We start from the raw sequence: 6826 nt of genomic DNA on the forward strand, positions 1-6826 counted from the left end.
GACCTGGCTTTTGGTGAGGCAGCGCCATCTGGTGTCATGTCTCTCTCAGAACACAAAAGAACAAGGAGTATCTTTCTCTTAGAATCTTCCAGAGAACCTGGGTGATGCATGTGTTAATAAATTTGTTTGTTGGAACCCTTTCACAATGTGTATATATATCACATCAATAATCACATTGTACACTTTAAATACAATTACATTTTTTCAAATATCTTTTTCTCACTTGCAGGAAGAGAAGGACTTTAGTCTGCACCTTGTGGAGTTCCACTGCAGAAAATACTTGGCAGGACTTTGAAGCTGGGAGCTGGTTGTACTGAGTAGCTATGTGTACCCATGATGGAGAAGAAACTAATTTCTTTCTCTACTGTTAAGCCCAGAGATGAACATTTCTTTCTTTTTATGCTTCACATGCCTTGTTTGTAGTCTACTCTCAATTATCACCACATCAATTTCTTAGTCTGTTGGAACTGGGATTCTCCATTTCTTACTTAGTAGGAAGATGGCACCAGCTTTGTAGCTTAGATTGGACTCTGATGTAAAAGGTTTTGTTTCCTTTCACGTATTAAGGCAGTGTTGTAAAAGCGAGCAGTGTACATGTTTGGAGCCCATTGAGAAGTGGAGAATTTAGTGGGTAATTGGCTTTAAAAACAGGGTAAGGAAATTTCAGAAAGGTAGCCTTGGAAGCACTCAGGCTGAATATAGATTTGTTTTCATAGCATATTTCTTCTAGATAACCAGAGAAGAACAATAGATTCCCCAAATCAGCAAAATCAGGGTAAATTCTCCTTTGATAATGAATTCTTGCTTGACAATCTCAATTTCCCTGGAAGCTTGTTAGTGTAAAAATATCAGAGAGCTAGCATAGGAATGGTTTTAGTGTTTTATTGGAATGGTGCTTTAACTTATCAAAGTGTATGATGAAAGTTAGTGAAGTTTTTTGTTTGTTTGTTTTTGTTTTTTGTTTTTTTGTGTGTGTTTTTTTTTAGAATTTAAATATTAGTGCCTACTAACTTGACTGCTCTACTGTACATTTCTCCTATAGCAGTGGTTTTTAAACTTGAGTATGCATCAGAAGTCACTGAAAGGCTTATTAACACAGATTGGCCTTAACCCTAAAGTTTCTGATTGGGAAGGTCTAGAGGTAGAGTAACTGATAAATTGTAACTGTAATTGTACAACTGTACAGTTGTCATTGTAACTGGTAATTGTAACTGATAAATTCTCTAGTAATACTTAAACTGTTGCTACTAGGACTACACCTGAAACAGTTTGGAGTTCAGGATTTCTTTGTCAATAATGCTCTTTGTTATTGCAGGAGAGATACTGATGATACAAAAACTGGAGAAATTTATAGGCCTTTGACCCCAATGGTGGAAAGTAATAAACTAAGCTCTAGAACCAGGAAAGTTCTACATAAATAAATATTCACACATTGAAGTGATTACTACATACAAATGCATTCTGTATATGATCATGAGATGGAGGGTGCATGTGATGGAGGGTGCTGTGATGGAGGTATACTAAATATTTCCAATTATTCTGAAGTGATTTCTGTTCTTCACATTAGCTATTAAAAGTAAATCAGAAATTCCTAGAATTAGGGACAAAATTGTTGCAACAAATATTCTTAATTTTACCCTTTGGAAAATGCCAAGCTTTTTCAAAGTCCATTTGCATCTGCCCACGTTTCCTTATTTCTCTGAAGCCTCTACCAACTCCACTCTTCCCCTACCATGCCATTTACAAGTGCACAAAATACTTTCATTTCATTTGCTTACCTGTCTATTCTGCAGGCCTTTTCTCTTAAGTTAATTCTGTCAAATCCTGACTATGCCGCTGTGCTTATTGACCCTGACAAAGCGAATAAAGTGTACTGCACACTATAGGTTTTATTCTTGCTCCTAATTGAAATTTAAATATTATTAGATGGGTTTGTTATGTTTATAGCTAAAATTATTCCTAAAATTTATAAAAATTTTAGAATTTTAAACAAACAAAAAAAGGTGAGATTATTGGATCATACAGTAATTCTATTTTCTTGAGGCACCTCCATATTGTTTTCCATAAGAGCTGCACCAATTAACTTTCCAAACAGCAATGTACAAAAGTTTCCTTTTCTCCACATCCTCACCAGCATTATTTATCTCTTATCTTTTGATAATAGACATCTTAACAGTTGTGAGGTTGTATCTCATTATGGTTTTGATGTGCATTTCCTTGATGAGTACTGATGTTGAATATCTTTTCATGTACCTATTGGCCATTTGTATGTCTTCTTTGAGAAAATGTCTATTCACATTCTTTGCCCATTCTTTCATTGGTTTACTTGTTTTGCTACTGAGTTGTATTAATTCCTTATATATTTTGGATATTAACTCCTTATTGGATATGTGGTTTGCAAATATTTTCTTCCATTTCACAGGTTGGCTTTTCACTTTGTTGATGGTTTCTTGTGCTGTGCAGCAACTATTTTGCTTGATGTAATCCCATTTGTTATTTTTGCTTTTATTGTATTTGTTTTTGGTGTCAAATCAAAAAGTCATTGCCAAGACTAACATCAAGGAGCTTTCCCCCATATTTTCTTCTAGTAGTTTTATGCTTTAGGTCTTATGTTTAAGTCTATAATCCATTTTGAATTGATCTTTGTGTATGCTGTAAGATACGAGTCTGATTTCATTCTTTTGGTCTCGGAGATCCTGTTTCCCCAATACCATTTATTGAAGAAATTATTCTTTACCCCTTGTGTATTCTTTGTACCTTTATCAAAAATTAATTAACTATATGTACCTGGGTATATCTGATTTCTCATTTTTTCCATTAATCTATGTGCCTGTTTTTTATGCTAATACCACTGTTTTGATTACTATAGCTTTGTAATAGTTTAAATCCAGAGCTGTAATGCCTCCTGCTTTGCTCTTTTTGCTCAAGATTGCTTTAGCTATTCAGTGCCTTGTGTGGTTCCATATGAATTTTCAGATTATTTTGTCTATTTCTGTAAAAAAAAAAACGTGATTGAATTTTGATAGAGATTGCATTGAATCTGTAGATTGCTTTGGGTAGTATGGACATTTGAATATTAATTCTTTGAATACATGAACACAGGATATCTTTTATTTATTTGTGTTTTCTTTAATTTCCTTCATCAGCATTTTATAGATTTCAGTGTATAGGTCTTTCATCTTCTTGATCTTAGTTCTTTCTGATACTATTGTAAATGCAATTTTCTTTTTTTTTTAAGTTTATTTATTTATTTTGAGGGGGGGGAGGGGCAGGCTTGAACGTATGAATCCATGAACCCGAGCCAAAACCAAGAGTCATCGCTTAACTGACTGAGCCACCCAGGTGCCCCATGTAAATGCAACTTTCTTAATTTCTCTTTCATATTATTCATTGTTAATGTGTAGGGATACAATGGATTTTTATGTATTGATTTTTTATCTTGTGACCTTCCTGAATTCCTTCATTAGTCCTAACAGTTTCTTGGTGGAGCCTTTAAGGTTTTCTATATATAATATTATATCCTCTGTAAAGAGACAATTTTATATCTTCTTTTCTGATTTGGATGGCTTTTATATCTTTTTCTTGTCTAATTACTCCAGCAAGGACTTCCAATACTATGTAAAACCAAAGTGGTAAAAGTTGGCAACCTTGTCTTATTCCTTATGTTAGAGGAAAAGCTTTCAGCTTTTCACCACTAAACATGATGTTAGCTGTGGGATTGTTATATATGGTCTTTATGTTAGATGTGGTCTTTATACCTTCCTTCTAAACCTAGTTTTCTGAGAGTTTTTAACATGAAAAATATGTTGAATTTTGTCAAATGTTTTCTATGAATGTATTGAGATGATCATATGATTTTTATCTTTCATTTTGCTAATGTCATGGATCATTTATTAATTTGTGTTTGTTAAATCATCCTTGCATCCCAAGGATAAATACTGCTTGATCATGATATATGATCCTTTTGATCTCCTGTTGAATTTGGTTTGGTAAATTGTTCTTTTTTAAATTTTTAAAAATCTTTATTTATTTTTGAGAGAGAGAAAAAGACAGAGCATGAGCAGGAGCAGAGAGAGAGACACACACACAGAATCCAAATCAGGTTCCAGGCTCTGAGCTGTCAGCACAGAGCCCAATGAGGAGCTTGAACCCATAAACCACGAGATGATGACTTGAGCTGAAGTCGAACGCTCAACTGACTGAGCCACCCAGGCATCCCTGCTAAGTTGTTATTGAAGATTGTTATATCTTTTGATAAATTGACCCCTTTATTATTACATAATTACCTTCATTGACTGTTTTCCTAGTTTTAACTTAAAGTCTGTTTTGTGTGATTTAACTAAAGCTACTCCTGCTTGCTTTTTGTTTCCACTGGCATGGGCTATTTTCGCAATTCCTTGACTTTGAGTTTGTATGTATCTGTAAAGCTGAAGGGACTCTCTTATAGTCAGCATTTTTTTAAAGTCCTTTGGAGAATTCAATACACTTGCATTTAGAGTAATTACTGTTAGTTATGAACTTCATAATGTCAACTTATAAATTGTTTTCTGGCTTTTTTATAGTTTTCTTGTTCCTTTATTCCCCTTTTCTTCCACCCTTTTCTAATATAAGAATTTAGTGCTATAAATTTACCTTCAGCATTACTTTATTGCACAAAAGTTGATATTTGGTATTCATTTTTCATTCAGTTGCACATTATTTTTAATTTCCTTTTTACCTGTGATTATTTCGAGTTGCAGTGTTTATTTCAAAAGCTTTTGAGGGTTTACTGCTATATTTATGTTATTTATTTGTATATTGATTCTGTTATTGTCAGCAAACATACTAAGTATGGTTTCAATTCTTTTAAATTTGTTGAAGTTACTTTTGTGGACCAATGTGGCCTATAGTTATTTTTCCACATACAAAATACTTTGCCACCTCCTTCTGGCCTCCATAGTTTCAAGTGAGACATCTGCTACCTTTCTAATTGTTGTTTCCCTAGAGGTAATCCATCATTTCTCTCTAGCTGTGTTCAAAGATTTTCTTCGAAGATGTCCTGGCAGTGTGGTGTGGAGTGGCTGTCAGGGCCAGGAGAACAAGCACCCATGTCACTATCACTCCCAGAGCAGCCCAGGCCCCCCTTCTCTGCCCCACTGCGCTCTCAGATGCCAAGCACTGCAACTCCCTGCATGCAGTGAACTGGGCCACGGAGCCTCTGGGGCGATGTCCAGCCCTCCTGCCCAACCTGCTCTCCCACCAGTCGCCACCTCCACCCCCACTGCACAAAGAGCCCATGTATGAACCATGGAGGAGGCTTCACCCTGAGGCTGCAGCCAGCTGCACCTGGAGAAGCTGACCCGGGGGATCATGCACATCCTAAAATCTTCTCCAGGTGTAACAAAGGTGGCTATCATAGAAAAGCTGCCTGCTGAACGTCATATGATTTCTTCAGGGGAACAAAAAAGTAACTGCTTGCTATCAGAGGATGTGAAGAATTTTTATCTGATTAACAATGGCTTCCACATGACATGGAGTGTGAAGCTGGATGAGAACACCATTCCATTGGGCAGCATGGCAATTAATAGAATCTCAAAACTGACTCAACTCAACCAGTCTTCCATGTATTCACTCCCTAATGCACCAACCCTGGAAGACCTGGAAGATGATGCACTTGAAGCCAGTGAGAACCAGCCAGAGAAGCCTCACTTTGATTCTTGCAGTGTGATGTTTGAGCTGGATCCTTGGAAATGGGAATGGGAAGGTTTACCTTGTCTACAAAAGAGGGAAAGCAGCAGTAGCATAAGACATTGACTTCCGGTTCCTGGCCAGAGCATTACACTGGCATTTGATCACAGATACTTGTACTGGTTACTATTGCCTGCTCATCATGCACCTGGGCCTGCCGGAGTGGCAGTATGCCTTCACCAGCTATGGCATTAGCCCACAGGTCAAGCAATTGTTCAACACGTATAAACCCATTACCTACAACACAAACCTGCTCACGGAAGAGACCTACTCCTTCATGAACAAGCTGGATCCCAGCAAAATGTTCAAGAGCAAGAGCAAGACCTTAATCTCCAAAAAGAAAGCTCCTGTATAGCCTACACGTGGCCAGAAAGGGCCCTAAGGTCCTCCCTCCACCTCTAAATACTCTTCTAGCTCTGGAAACCCCATCCAGAAATGAGCATCACCACCTCCCCACCAGCCCCACAGCAATAATTTCCATGCACAGATATCCCAAGCCTCAGATTCTGTGCGTGGAACCATGTTTTTCTTCCTACATGAGTAAGCCAAATCCTAGGCCTTTTACTCCTGTTGGCATTAGCCAGGAGTTCAAAGGCGTACTCAGGTCTCCCCCAGGGTCATTTCTCCATCCAGCCTCCGAAAGCTGTGGAGCATTTGTTTAAGTAGATAAATAGATCTGTTAAGAGCTTCCCTCTCTTTCCACCCTCAGCCCTGGACACCCGTTAGCAGTGATTAGAGAACTCCCCCAAATAAACCACTGATTTTGACCAGGCATTAAAACTGTGCCACTCAATTGGCAACCACTAGCCACATGTGGCTATTTAAACTATGTTAAACATTCCATTCCTCTGGGGTGCCAGGGTGGCTCAGTTGGTTAAGTGTCCGACTCTTGATTTCAGCTCAGGTCATCACGTGTTCATGTGTTTGAGCCCTGCAGTGAGAGTCTGCTTGGGATTCTCGCTCTCTCCCTCCTTCTGTATTTCTCCCCTGCTCATGTGCTTTCCCTCTCTCTCTCTCTCTCTCTCTCTCCCAAAACAATAAGCAAAAAATTTTAAAAATTCAATTCTTCAATTGCAAAAAAAAAAAAAAGGCTGTCTTT

General features: G+C 37.6%; 1 pseudogene; it reads left to right on the plus strand.

Annotated features, from left to right (window-relative positions):
- Positions 1 to 5286: 5286 nt before the first annotated feature.
- On the plus strand, positions 5287 to 6166 carry LOC106984056 (tubulin polyglutamylase complex subunit 2-like; annotated as a pseudogene).
- The last annotated feature ends 660 nt before the right edge of the window (positions 6167 to 6826 follow it).

This window comes from Acinonyx jubatus, chromosome X (assembly GCF_027475565.1).
Source record: "Acinonyx jubatus isolate Ajub_Pintada_27869175 chromosome X, VMU_Ajub_asm_v1.0, whole genome shotgun sequence".
NCBI classification, from domain to species: Eukaryota; Metazoa; Chordata; class Mammalia; order Carnivora; family Felidae; genus Acinonyx; species Acinonyx jubatus.